This window comes from Erpetoichthys calabaricus, chromosome 1 (assembly GCF_900747795.2).
Source record: "Erpetoichthys calabaricus chromosome 1, fErpCal1.3, whole genome shotgun sequence".
NCBI lineage: Eukaryota > Metazoa > Chordata > Cladistia > Polypteriformes > Polypteridae > Erpetoichthys > Erpetoichthys calabaricus.
Genome location: NC_041394.2, coordinates 279,534,279 through 279,549,646, shown reverse-complemented (window position 1 = coordinate 279,549,646; position 15,368 = coordinate 279,534,279). Strand labels below are relative to the sequence as shown.

The 15,368-nt window shown below is 38.6% G+C and overlaps 2 protein-coding genes across 4 annotated transcripts in view; both read right to left on the bottom strand.

Moving 5' to 3' along the window:
* Positions 1–15,368, bottom strand: part of itpr2 (inositol 1,4,5-trisphosphate receptor, type 2) — a 1,448,083-nt gene that overhangs the window by 284,901 nt on the left and 1,147,814 nt on the right. The window lies entirely within an intron of this gene.
* The window catches only part of LOC114662175 (prelamin-A/C-like), a 264,345-nt gene that overhangs the window by 132,281 nt on the left and 116,696 nt on the right, over positions 1–15,368 (bottom strand). The window lies entirely within an intron of this gene.

Sequence of the window (15,368 nt, the reverse complement as noted above, 5' to 3'; positions counted from 1 at the left end):
TAGGTGCAGTGAAATTTCACAACAAAACATAGTCTATGGTCTTCCCCTGTACAAACTGGGGATGTGTGCAAAACTGGTCAGAAATAGGTTCAACAGTGTGGATTTGCATACCAGGACACCCAGATGCACACATTTAATCTTTATATAATAGAAGATATTATATTATTCACTGCTTTACCATGCTGCTTAATTTATTTTGCATAAAAATAAATATCTAAGGTCCTAGTACTTCCTGTCTTGCTATATGGTTGTGAGACATGGACGCTATCCAGCAACCTGAGACGAAGACTGGACTCCTTTGGCACTGTGTCTTTCCGTAGAATCTTTGGGTATGGCTGGTTTGACTTTGTGTGGAATGAGCAGTTGCTCATAGAGTCCAGAATGAGGCACATTACCTGCATTGTGAGGGAGCGTCAATTATGGCACTCCGGCCATGTGGTGCGATTCCGCGAGGGTGTTTCTGCTCACAGCGTCTTCATTGTTGAGGACCCGAGCAGCTGGACCAGGTCAAGGGGATGCCCATGTAACGCCTGGCTATGGCAGATAGTCATTTTCAGAGAGTGGGACTGGACTACATGTCTGTCTGGGGAGTTGCCAACCAGGATCCCGAGCCGTTTCATCATGTGGTTGGTGCGGCAACACCCTGTACCAGTGAATGCTCCCCAACCTGACCTGACCTGACCTGACCTGATTAATTCATGGTTAAATTTTGAGGGGGCAGGCCAGAACCTTCAGAGAAAGGCAGAGATGCATGAAAAAATGAATGGTACAAAACAAAGGGCGATCAAAAACAATTAGAAGGAATTTGTCTGTTGTTCTTATATTTGTATCAATGTTTTACTTGTAATCAGATTACTAGCAACTGATATTGTTATGGCAGTGAATTAAAATATAGGATAGTGTTTTCATTAGATATATAATGGCAAGATTATTACAACTTTACAAGTCAACCATTTTAAGATGGTGGTCACCATGAAAGGTTCAAAGCAGACAATTTTTAAGCATCATATAAAACTACTTCTGCATCCAAACTTGGTAAATAACGTGTTACTGCTAGGTTGTGACAAATGTGTTCTGAGATTTTTCAGGTTAGAAAGACAGAAGTTTCAGAGTTAGGTAGTTATAGTCACTAATCATAGTGTCACAGAGGTGATGCACTGTCTGTTGATTAGCATATGCAAGTAAGATATTCACCGTATTCTGTACATGTGACACTAATGAGCCTATAAAGCAGGGGTGAGCAATGTCAGTCCTGGAGGGCTGCAGTGGCTGCAGGTTTTTGTTCCAGCCCAGTTTCTTAATGAAGGCTCAATTATTGCTTATGAAGCACTTATTGCTCAGACACATTTTGAAGCTTCATTTAGTTGTCTTGCTCGTTAAGATTCCCCATCCTTAACTGATTATTTCAGTCTTCAACAGCTGCATTCACTGCTTTTCATCACTCCTTATTAGCAATAAGATGCAAATGACAAAGGAGCCAGCAGCAATTCATTTATACTTGTGTGTATTCTTTGTGAACTATCTGGTTTAATAAAATGTTTGGAAGGAAACTGAAGAGAAAAAACTAAAGCACTGAGAAATACTCATCTGTTTTAGACTTCAAATCATTTGGATGATATCCTTGGAAAGAAAAAAAGTGAAGAATGACCTGATATTAAAACACTAACAAGCCATAAAATGAAATAAGGTCTGATATTGGCAAGCACTGGTTTCTAGTTAGCCAACTTTGTTGGAACTGCAACCCTCCAGAACCAATGTTGCTCATCCCTGCTATAAACCTGTTAAAGTCCTTTGAGGATGTTGTTTGCTTGCTCATTTCACATTATGTCCATTCTTCCAATGCAGGTTTACATGGAGTCAAAACCTATCCTGACTATCACGGGATGACAACACTGCACACCCCCTTAATGACCTGAATCGGAGTCTCCAATGAGCAAAACAAACTGCGTAAAGATATGGGAGAAAATCAGGGTGCCTGGAGAAGATTCACACAGATGGTGACATGGATACGAATCAAGGCCTAGTCCCTTGAGATTTGAGGCGACACTGACCACTTCACCTCCGCATCCCTTTACCTCAGTTTCACTTCTTCACTTTTTGTGCAACAAAATATGTCAGCACCATTGAAGAATACTGTAAGTCTGGTATCAGAGCTTTTCCTTTGAAAACTAAGTCATTATAAATGTGGCTAACCTGTTTCACATCAAACTGAGTATAGGTGGCCCAGTCATAATGCTTACTAAGCCGTTTAAGTCAATTAATTCTTGTTAAAATAAACAGTTCAGACATAACAATATACTGGTCCCTTTAACTTGTAATGAACCAGACTGCTTGATGACTAACACTGATCCTAAAATATAAACTCTATCTGTATACCACGAAGTACTCATCAACATCAAAGCTGGCACAAGGAATTTGCTGACATCTGGGTGTTTGATAAAGGATTTACACACATATTGACTGCACGGGAAGGCTGGGCTGCTGTTTTTTGTCAATGCAATCTGACAAGTGAGATAGAAGACAGCAACCGATAAGACTGCAAGTTAAATTGATTCATTTGCTGAACTTGTTTCTTATGCCATAAGTGTTTAGCTGCTTCCTATGATGTGCGGCAACCTGGGATGAATATAATTACCAGCTCCCAAAGACTGCATGAAGGAGACAATCTTTTGTCAGTCTGCTTTTTCATTATAAGCTTCTATGCACTGAAAAGCATACAGAAATTTATAAAATGATAGGTGAGTGTGCCCAAATTGGATTGATGCTGCCATGATAGGCTGACAGGGTATTGTTCCATGACACTAACTTGAATTAACAGGTCAGAAAATACAGTAACATACAGTATTTAGAATCAATTAACTTATTCATTTTAACATCACTCTATTACGTGGTGGTTAGCACACCAGTTCTAGGTTCCAATCCTACCCTGGTCACTGCCTATAGTGGAGTTTGTTCTTTCTTCCCATGTCTATTCTGGGTTTCCTCCTGGTAATACTTGCTGGTTCCCACCTCTCAAGGCTGTGCTGCTTAGACTAACTAGAGTGTCTAAATTTGCAAGTATGAGTGAGTATAGTTGTACCCTGTACCATGGGCTCCCTGTGGATAAGGCCAGGGAAGGACACCCCTTTGTTATCTTATCTTTTAGTGTTGCTATCCTTGTAGTCCCTTCATTTATAATTGTTGCCCTACAGTTTGGGACACAGGGGGCCTGCAGGACTGAGAGAAGCCAAGCCATTAGCCGGCAGCAGGGAGGAAACTAACAGAGCAGGGGTCTCCAGTCTCAGCCATGGAAGGTTTCAGCGGTAGCTGCTTTTTGGTCCATCCAGTTTCTAAATGAGAAGCCTATTCTTGCTGTTAATGTAACATATTATGTTGCTCTGTGACTTATCACACCTATAACATTTCTAATATTGTCGATTTTCCTTTTCATTATTCATATAGTTTGTGGAGTAAAGCCAATTTCTACTGCCTAGACCTTTATTTTTCTCAATGATTTCTTTATGAGGATTTGAATGTAACTTATGATCAATATGCACAAGAGCCAATACTTAAATGCTAGTTGGCAAGCTGTCAGCTTCCTTGTTTTAACGGCTTCATTGTTAATTGGCAGCAGGTTAAGAAAAATAAAAAACAAATACTGTAAATTGAGCTGCTTAAACATGTAATTAAGGATTGTGAATCTCAACTAAGTGAACTAAAATTATATCCCAAAATGTATGTTCTGTTCATAGCAATAACTGAGTTTTAGTGTTGAAAATAGCTACCAGCTCCAAGATTGAGGGCCACACTGGCTAGGGTAGGCTTGTCCTAAGCACGTATTATAGCCCTTCCTTGAGATTTCTCAAAATTGGGAGAGTAGGTACATCAGGGTTACCAGAGGATGGCATGAGCTGGCACCCCTTTATTTTCAAAGGCTGATGAAGTCCTGAAAAAGGTACCTTGTTAGAATGCAAGATAATGACAGATCTTAAGCACAGTGAGAAACAGATTGAATAATATTTGGGATTTGACAGACAAGGGAATGCTGTTATGTATCATTCAGGCTACCTGTTTTACTGTGTTTGCTATTATGATTACTCCTTTGCCACTGTTACTCTAAAAGCCAAAAGAAAAGAAAGTTGCATGTGTCTCAGAGTCACACAATGCTCTTTGATGTGTTTGAATTTCAAGACTGTACTTTTTTCTTACCCAATGTAACTTTGTATTGTGTAATTTTATGTAACTTTCGTGTTAACGTTTGTTCCATCGAATAACAAATAACAGTGCCACTATAGATGACAGTATCTTCTAAGTGCACCTTAGTAATGCTCCTTCATTCATCCTTCTGCGTTCCAATCTTCAAGCAATGGATTTAATTGTGAAACAAAGGTGAAATCTGTTTCTCTCACTAAAACACAAATCTGTTAAAATCCAAGAGATAACTGGATGTATCAGAACTGACTTATAGAAAATAAAAGAAGAAGAAAACAGTCAAAGTGATTCAGTTAGATATTTTGGAAAGCCTGCTGCAATCATTCATTCTGTATTTGCATATAAAAATGCAGGGCCATGATGGGGGCTAGAGTCCCTCCAGGACAGCAATAAAAAAGCACCAGTCCCTCACTGGGCACTCACACCAAACCATGCTATCTCACTCATTCACTCATACAGGAGAAATTCAGACTCAAAAATCAGCCTAACCAGTAAAATTCTGAGCTGTGGTAGGAAAGTAGAATTCTCAGAGAAACACTCCCACGGTTTACTAAGCTAAGCCATCACATAAGCAAAAATCACTCAACTTGTCTTGGTGGGAAAAGTATGGAAAAAGATGTGCCTGACAAGGCTATACATAGCTTCAAAAAATAACAAAGGTAGAAAATGTAGCAATTTCACATGAGAGACAATTAAATAGTTACATTTATATTAATGTTCTTGATCCAATAATCAATACAACTAGCAAAAGTTATGAAATACAAAACGTAATTATCAATATGTATCCTAATAATAAACAGATAATGTTGACCAGAAGAACTGACAAAGGAACATTGCATTACTTTTAAGAATAAGGAGACGGGCCAAAATGTATTGTTAAGTTTTGTTGCTTATCCAAGTGTGTCCTTACACATCCCATGATGTAGAGATTGTACACGACTATGAACGAAAACTAAATGTGCCATTTAGATTATGGTGTTGTCTGTTGGGTGCAGGTGTCACTTCTCTCTACAAATTAAGCAATAAACAAGGACAGGATGCTCATGGTAGAAACAATATGCGATTATCTTTGTCTGGATGCTCAGCACTAAGCACTGGAAGCTGGTGTATGTCATAGTGAGGGGAATCTGCCCCTGGTTCAATTATAGTATTGTCAGAGTTTAACCTATTATTCTAGTGGCTTTTCATTTACTGTCAGTTGTGATTCATGTTTCTGAAATATGTCACCAACTTCTTTTTTATTACATGATTCTTTATTAAATATTGTTTTGTATATTTCTTTTTATATATTAATTATTTCAACTTAGTCTATGTTCTTTGTCCTTTGTGTATTGAGCGGGGTTAGGAGCTCCTGGTACTATGGCTGTGGGGACCCCCCCTCAGTCCATACACAGTGCTGAGATGCTTCAATCCTGTGCTGAGACATTAGTTCTACTACTGTTGTTCAGCTTGTTTTGGATTCCTTTCAGTTTATAAGTTTATCATTTTTTGATTCTTTGATTTATGAATGTTGATCTTGACTTTTGGTTTTTTGATTTTGGAAAAAGGACTTGAATTTTGGTTGCCTTTTTAAGTCTTTGCTTTGAATATTTCCAAGCATTTTTGTTTGCCTTTTTCTATCCTGCTTGAATAAATATTACTGTAATAATAAAAAGGTCTGCCTTTGTTTTTTTTGCCAGGGGTTTTCTAGTTTCCTTCTCCCTTTTCACATTTATAGGCTTTGCCTTTTAGGCCATAAAGCCTGTTCAGAGTTTCAGGACAAAGTTTACCTCAAATTGTTCATTTGTATCCTGAGGCCTAGTTTTCAAAATGAAACCTTTTTTTGAGTTTTACAAGCCCTGAATCATACCATTAATGTCATTTAGTTTATGCCTAGTTACAAAATCACAATTCAGATCATAGGACAATTATTTTATAATTGTGAGGCAGTTTAGAATTTAGTTTGCTTCCAGAAATTGTTATTTAAAAGTTGAAATATTTTACCATCTTTTCCATGATGCCATTTTGTTTTTGTGGGTGTCGCCATTTTGAGGAGAGGGTTTTGCTTCAGTGCTAGGGTAACAACCCAGTAGTGAGTGACTGTGACATCATGGAGTGGGTGTATGAAGGTCATGAGGAACACTTTCTATTTATCTGTATTTGCAGATAAATAACAAAAGATGAACATCTGTTAATTTAGTTAGTGTTCCCAGTAAATGACTTCTGTGCTATGTATTTTCAACAACAGTTTAGGGTTTTGATTTTTGCTTAAAGACAGTGTTTATTTGACTTCCGGGTTGCAAATCTTTTGGCTCATGTCTCTTCTTCTTGTCCTTTATTTTAAAAATCGCCATTACCATCTCAGTGTCACACTGTATAACCATATAATTTTATAGTGTACAGTAATCCCTCCTCCATCGCGGGGGTTGCGTTCCAGAGCCACCCGCGAAAAAAGAAAATCCGCGAAGTAGAAACCATATGTTTATATGGTTATTTTTATATTGTCATGCTTGGGTCACAGATTTGCGCAGAAACACAGGAGGTTGTAGAGAGACAGGAACGTTATTCAAACACTGCAAACAAACATTTGTCTCTTTTTCAAAAGTTTAAACTGTGCTCCATGACAAGACAGAGATGACAGTTCCATCTCACAATTAAAAGAATGCAAACATATCTTCCTCTTCAAAGGAGTGCTTGTCAGGAGCACAGAATGTCACATAGATAGAGAAAAGCAAACAAATCAATAGGGCTGTTTGGCTTAAGTATGCGAAGCACCGCGGCACAAAGCTGTTGAAGGTGGCAGCTCACACCCCCTCCGTCAGGAGCAGACAAAGAGAGAGAGAAACAGAGTTTGTTTTTCAATCAAAAATCAATACGTGCCCTTCGAGCTTTTAAGTATGCGAAGCACCTTGCTGCATGTCGTTTCAGGAAGTAGCTGCACAAAAGATAGCAACGTGAAGATAATCTTTCAGCATTTTTAGACGAGCGTCCGTATCGTCTAGGTGTGCGAACAGCCCCCCTGCTCACACCCCCTACGTCAGGATCACAGATAGTCAGCGCAAGAGAGAGAGAAAAGTAAGCAATCTAGCTTCTCAGCCATCTGCCAATAGCGTCCCTTGTATGAAATCAACTGGGCAAACCAACTGAGGAAGCATGTACCAGAAATTAAAAGACCCATTGTCCGCAGAAATCCGCGAACCAGCAAAAGATCCGCGATATATATTTAAATATGCTTACATATAAAATCCGCGATGGAGTGAAGCCGCGAAAGGCGAAGCGTGATATAGCGAGGGATCACTGTACATAAGTCCATTGTTCTGTATGCATTTATGTAGAGTAAATATATGTATATCAACAATTTGCTCCATTGTTCCAGACACAACAAACTGAGAATGGCAGATGTTTCAGACACTGTCTTCTCCTTCTTGCAGACTGGTACTTGTGCGAGTTGTTTTATGCACACTTGTATGCATGTGTGAATTTATTTTCATAAAGATTTCCTAATTAGAAGTAGAAATGTTTCCCATAATACACAGCATTTCCTGTAGTTAGATCACATTCACACCTCACCTTGGTTCCGCACTGAGACCATTGTTTCCAAAGGATCTTGATCTGAATGTTATGGCACGCACCAGAATGCAATTGGCATGTTCACAAATTAGAGGGGCAATTGCTCTACGTAGAAACTGAATGGTCCAAAGACGCTAGGTGTGAAACTGCCATTAGACACATGGGACCAATTTATGGTTACCAATTAACTGGACACACATCTTTTTATTAATATACACTGCACTTTTCCACTATTCCACATTGATAACATTATATGTTTGCATTTCTGTTAAAATCAAAACTATATATAAAGTTTTACACCTGCACATTAATTAACACATACAGTAAGTGTCCCACAGCTTTGGGTGTTAATAAAAAGTGTAATTAAATGCCTTTAAATTGTCCCAGACACACTACACCTTCCTGTCAAAGAAAGTACAAGATGGCAAAGCAAAGAAATAAAAAATGTTGTCTTTACATAGTTTTATTTTATTTATTATGAGAGGCAAGAATTTATGAATGTGACATGAAATAATTATTGATATTGGTTATTGTTTTTTTTACTGTCATTGCCATCCGTTCATTTTCCATTTTTAGCTTTAGTAATTTGTGTCTGTCATGTACATCAGTCTCATTGTATGTTTCTCTAGTAGTAGAACTAGTACAAAAGGCAAATCTTCTTCTTCTTCTTCGTTTGGCTGCTCCCATTAGGGGTTGCCACATTGGATCATCTTCTTCCATATCTTTCTGTCCTCTGTATCTTGTTCTGTTACACCCATCACCTGCATGTCCTCTCTCATCACATCCATAAACCTTCTGTTAGGCCTTCCTCTTTTCCTCTTCCCTGGCAGCCCTATTCTTAGCATCCTTCTCCCAATATACTTAGCATCTCTCCTCTGCACATGTCCAAACCAATGCAATCTCGCCTCTCTGACTTTGTCTCCAAACTGTCCAACTTGAGCTGACCCTCTAATGTACTCATTTCTAATCCTGTCCATCCTCGTCACACTCAGTGCAAATCTTAGCATCTTTAACTCTGCTACCTCCAGCTCTGTCTCCTGCTTTCTGGTCAGTGCCACCGTCTCCAACCCATATAACAAGCTGGTCTCACTACCGTCCTGTAGACTTTCCCTTTGACTCTTGCTGATATCGATCTGTCACAAATTACTCCTGATACTCTTCTCCACCCATTCCACCCTGCCTGCACTCTCTTTTTCACCTCTTTTCCACAATCCCCATTACTCTGTACTGTTGATCCCAAGTATTTAAACTCATCCACCTTCGCCAACTCTACTCCTTGCATCCTCACCATTCCACTGACCTCCCTCTCATTTACACACATGTATTCTGTCTTGTTCCTACTGACCTTCATTCCTTTCCTCTCTAGAGCATATCTCCACCTCTCCAGGGTCTCCTCAACCTGCTCCCTACTATCGCTACAGATCACAATGTCATCAGCAAACATCATAGTCCATGGGGACAACATCAATCCAGGAGGGCCGCAGTGGCTGCAGGCTTTTGTTCCATCCCAGTTTCTTAATGACAGGTTAATTATTCCTGATGAAGCACTTATTGCTCAAGTGACATTTTGATGCTTCATTTTAGTGGTCTCCCTTGTTAAGGTTCCCCAGCCTTAATTGCTTATTTCAGTCTTAAAGAGCTTCACTCACTGTTTTATTGGCTCCTTATTAGAAGTAAGATGCCAATGACAAAGGAGACAACAGTTCTCCATCTAACTTGTTTCCATTCACACGTGTGTGGATTCATCATGCACTAATTGATTTAATAAAATACTCAAGGGAAAAATGTGACAGACTGAAAATTACACAATTTAGGTTTCAGATCATTTAGATGATATCCTTGGAAAGGAAAAAAAAAATCTACGATATAAAAACCTAACATTGCAGAGTAACAAGCCATAAAATGAAATAAGAATAAGGTCTGAGATTGGCAAGGATTGGTTTCTAATTAAGCAATTGGGTTGGAACAAAACCCTGCAGCCACTGTGGCCCTCCAGGACTGACATTGCCTACCCCTGTTCTAAGGTGTAATGTATTAAGTTAGGTTCTACAGTAGGAATGCTTTCCATTTCAAGAATCTCCTGAAAAGTAATCCTTATGACCCAGACAGTATTGTATTGTAATGCAGTGCTTCAGTTGCACTGTGATTAGGCAAATTATTTCTGTAAAAATGTTCCTGTTTGATTTGTGGGTGGTATAGTGATGAATCATCTTTAGGGACTCCCACACTCCAAAGACAAGTTATTAGATTGATTGGGCTGAAGACCCCAGATTGGCTTGCTGTGAATGAGTGTGGGTATGTGCGTGTGATTGGATGTTATGTGATATGCTAGGGCTCTCAATGACCTTGACCAAGCTGGGGTAGAAGATGGACAAAAGAACTTGAAAGGGCACTACACAAGTATAGTTTGTGCATTCTAAGACTTTGTTAAGCCTATATTTTAAGAACACATTTTATTTCCATATGTATTTCATCAGAGAGGTTTTTTTTCCTCTTTCATTTAACTTGCTTTTTAAGATTCCATTCATCCATAGATTTATTACAGCACAGAGGTTTAGTCTTGCTCTGTGGTTTAAATATTCTTTGCAAAAAAGTACCATATGCAAGCACCCAGTGTGTAACTTTTAAACAAAATTCCTTATATTGAAGAATCGCATATTTTAACTACACAAAAATGTTATTTTGTTTAATGTTTTAATATTCTGATAGGACTATGTAAATTTTGGATGCTCAGCCTTTTTCATTTTCAGGAAGGACTACAAGTCCAATAATAAAATTACCATGAATGAAAAAATAATGACTAGAAAATTAGAAGATTACTGTCACTAGACATCATGGTTAGCAATGTCTCTATAGGAAATTTTGTACTACTAATTCATTGAAGTGTAAACAACCAGTCCAGGCAGATGCTAATAAACAAATAAATATGTTTACAGTACTTACTCTATATTTTAAATATGAAACAACTATTATTTTCATGAAGGAACTAACTTTAGGTTTTAACAGAAGAACACACATGTGTTGTGCATTTTTTGTTCCTCTATCTGTGTATCTGAGGTCAAATATTTTTGGACATATTGTATCGAGAGCAAACATTCCATTTCTTATGAAATTTCATGGACATATTTTATCCTTTAGTATTAGAGCTGGTTATGTTTTCAGTGAATTCCGACTATTCAGCTTTTAAAGTTCAAAATTTTTAAAACTGACACCAACAACGGCCAAACCCCTTCATAGAAACCCTCAAAATATGGCATGCACAATTAGGATGTGAGCTTTGAGTTTATTTCATAACTTTTACAGCTCAAAATTTTCAAACACAATATTCACAATGGCTAAACTCTAATTACAAAGAAATACTGACTAGATGTAGTGCCTTTATTGTTTGTGGCAGAAATTTAATTTGCTTAAAAAACATTTTCATACTTTGACGATAATGCAACAAAGAAGGTCAACCTTTCATGCCCTGCAGAGAGCGACGTTAATGAATGTACATTCGTGCAATAAATACATACATGGGTACACCTTGACATGGGGGGCTACATAGAAGAGAATGGCTGGGGGGTCTGGACAGGGAGATATGCACTATGGTTTTATTTTTAACTTTTAACCATAGGTAAAATCTGTCAGCAACTTAACTCTCTCTTATCAGCAGATAGTCCATGTCCCTTGCTAAAGGCTAACCGCCATGCCAGACACTGCTGGTTTTGAAATATACTCTAAGTTAAGTGCCCCTCGCCCACACTTGCTATAACAATAGGAGCTCTGGCAAGGACTGCCCCTCTTCAGTGTATACATTTTATCAGTTGCTGGTGTCTTGTAATAAACAGTGTTTTAATTCACTCTGCACAGTCTTTGCAAGTTTATTCCATGACACATTCTCTTTGAATGTTTTGCTATCCAGAATATAAAAACCATTGGCATACAGGAAGCTAAATGAGAAGGTAGGTTGGCGAGAGCAAAATAGGATTTACTTTGTTGCCTACTTCCCTGCCACATACGGTATGTTTTTATTTTGTTATCTATCCCATTGTACTGTGTGCTGTTTCTATTTATTTCTCTTTATTCCAATTTAAATGCATTATTGTTCTACTTGTAAACGTTTTGGTATTTTTCTAAGTTTGTAGAACTGACACAAGGGCACACTATACTTTTATACATATAATTCCTTCAGTGAAATTCCTATGTCTTTTAAGCTCTCACATAAAGGGGACATATGACCTTTGTTAACAGTAAAGACTAATATAACATTTTGTAACCAACCAAATGTAATAATCCAATCCAATTTAGGGCCACATGGGCCAGAGAATACCCCAGGAGCATTCGCTTACACCAAACTCCAGTCCTGGAGGGCCGTAATGGCAGCAGGTTTTCATTCTAACCCTTTTCTTAATTAGTCACCTGTTTTTGCTGCTAATTAACTTCTTTTGAAATAATTAATTGACTTGCTCTTGAAGACTCAGACCCAAAAATTGTTTCTTTTTCCATAAGTAGCAGAATAATGAGATACAAAATGAGCCAAAACATGACCAGCAAACGGCAACCATCGTACAATATTTGAAAATAAAGAAAGATGAAGGTTCTCAGGAATGCTGATCTGTTCAGGTCCACAAAACATTTTAACTGTGCTCTTAGAAAAGAGAAAATCAACAATTTTGAAAATGTCTACTACTGCATAATGAGAGCAGCAACAAGCCATGAAATTAAAGAACGGGTTTAATTGAAAACAAAAACCGGCTCCTAATTAAGCAACTGGTTGGAGTGAAATTGGTTGGAGTTTGAGGACCCGACTTAGTTGGTCTTCTGTTGGCTCACTCACTTCACAAAGAAATTAAGCAATTCAGAAGAGTGATGAAGAAATTCTGGGGAGTTTGAGATCCCTAACTTACACCCATATAGGTGTGATGGTCTGGATCAGCTCTACGGTCCCTAGTCGCTTCCAGGAGTGTCTTGAACCCAGAACTGTCAATAGTCATGATAGTAAGAAGTGCTGGGCAAATGAGTACAAACTGCTAGCAAAGGGTTGGTGCAAATGTGTTCAGTCCTTTTATTAAAACCAATCCAAAGCGTTCAAAAGTGCAGTGCAAAAACAAATCTTCAATATATAAATAATCCATAAAACCAGGTGTCAAAAACTGGAGGTTAAAATATTCCATAAGTATAGTCCATAAAAATGAGATTAAAATCAAAAGCAAACATCTTGTTGTAAAAACTATGAGCTTCTTTCTAAAACGGATGTCTGCAAAGCTCACCCTTTGCATATTCCTTTGCATGAGGAGATGTCCACCAGCAGGCTCAGACAACACTTTAATCCAGTTTGGGCTCCTGTTGCCAGTTCATTGGCATTTTCGCCTGCTTCCCCTCACAATTGCCTCCGTCCTGTTTCTGCCCCTCTCTGCAACCTTCTTTCCTTTAAACTCCATGTCTTTGTGTTTTTTTCTTTTCTTTATTTTCCTTTGCTCTCCCTCTCTGCCATGCAGAATAACTGCCAACTGGGTGCAGGTGCTGTCCTCCACCTACTCCGAGGGGTGAATGGGAAACCTGACTTACCTGACATTGGTACGTGAACGCGTGATCAGCCAAGCACCCCAATCAACCTCCGAGGGGCACCAGGAAATGCACACCTGCACCTGTTCAGAGCTTGTATGGTCTGGGACCTAAGCATTTATTTAAAAATCATGATTTGCCACGGAGCTCTTATTGCAATACGGTCAATTTAGAATCATCAGTTAACCTAACCAGCATATCGTTGGGATGTAAGAAAAAACTGGAGGAGCAGAAGAAAAGTCTATACAGATGCAGAGTGAATGTGCCAAAAACACACAGCATCAATGTATGAGATTTGAACTCAGCCTCTAAAGCAGCCGCCATATTTAACCAGGGTAGCCCAGTGTTGCACCGTACAGTTCACCTGACTTGTTCATCGTGCAGCACTAAAAGCATGCATCATACCAAGAGCATAACAAGTGCCTTTCTTTCACATCACATAATAACCAGTCACCATAGTGCAACTCCTCTCACTACCAAATACAGGCAGCGAGTGTGACACCATTTACAAACAGCATGTTCTGGCCTCCTTTTTAACACTAACAACTGTCGCTAATCATAAGTGCTGAGCTCACTATGGATGTTCAGTAGAACTGCAATATGCCTGTGCTGTATTTATTTGAGACCTACAAATAATGAAAAACTGTAATTCTTTAAGATATTAAAAAATAACAAATGCAATGTGCATCTTTATGAATATTATATATTTCAGCTTAGTTTCAGTTATGAATATTCTTTAATTTTGAAAAAGACATGCGTTTAAAGAAGAGAATAATAAAAAAAGAAAAATCAGTACAGAAGTAGAAGAGTACAAGTACATCACCTTCAGTATACCAATGAATATTTTTACAGTAATAAGAACTGCAGTTCAGGTAGCACTTGGCAAACTTTAAAATAAAAGGTACAGCTATAGGCGGAGTGGTGGCCGTGAGATTAGGGATCTGCGCTGGCAATTGGAAGGTTGCCGATTTGAATCCCGTAAACACCATTAGTGGTTCTGCTCTACTGGGCCCTTGAGCAAGACCCTTAACCTGCAATTGCTTTGACCTGGGTATGACTTTAATCTGCATTCAGCCCTGCAAGCAGGTCCTCCAGCTTACAGGGTGTTGTGATGTGAGATTTTGCATATAAGTTCATAAATATTGTGTATGTCTTTATTTGTAACTTAGGCAAAACTAAGTCAGGAAAGTGAATTTTACGACAGAGTTGGGGGATGTGCTTGAAACAAATGTTTCTCTGCTAGAGTCTCTCTCTCATCCCCCACACAAAGCCAGGTTGCCTAACTGCCAAGTTTTACCTCAACAAATGGTTTTGGGGGGTAGGGTGGCAGGTGTAAAGATGTTCTATTCCCCCATTGGTCTGAAGTATGGCTGTTTGGAACTGGCTTGTATCAAAAGCCTTTAAGTACCACAATGCCCTATTGGCTGTAGGGGATGGACAGAAAACCTATAAATTTGCTTGCTTTACCTCACTTTCTCTCATCAAACTGACGAAAGACCATCTCACACCATGAACTGAAAAGGACAACACAATGAAGAGCACAGCTCGGCAGCCATATTGAGACAGGCATGCGGCCTGTTCTGAAGAAAGCTGACCACAAATGATGCCTTAACTAGAGACATTTTTAAGTAACTAACAAGTCTGTGTACCACCTGAAACTACACATCATCATTTATCAGGTTGTATGGTTGCCAATATTCAAATGTACTTTGCATATTGTTATTATTTATGAATATTATCAATAATACATTGTTTAAATTGTAACTTAACTCCTGCTTGTCTTTTACTACACCTAATTGCCTGAGCTTATAGATGTAGGAGGGAAGGTGGGAAGAAGTTATATACTATAATACCTTATAAACAGTGGTAAGTCTGGGAGATTACAGGCATTCTGGCAAAGGCTACATATTAATAATACAAAAAGGGAAAGTAGAGCAATATATTACTCTACCAAGACAAAACACAGGGAAAACTTGGGGGTTGGTGGCAGGATTGGCATTCCAGCCACTGTAAAAAGCCTCACTCTTTTTCATTCCATTCAAACTAGTAGTTGCACAGCTGCCCTCAAGTCCTAATTTGGG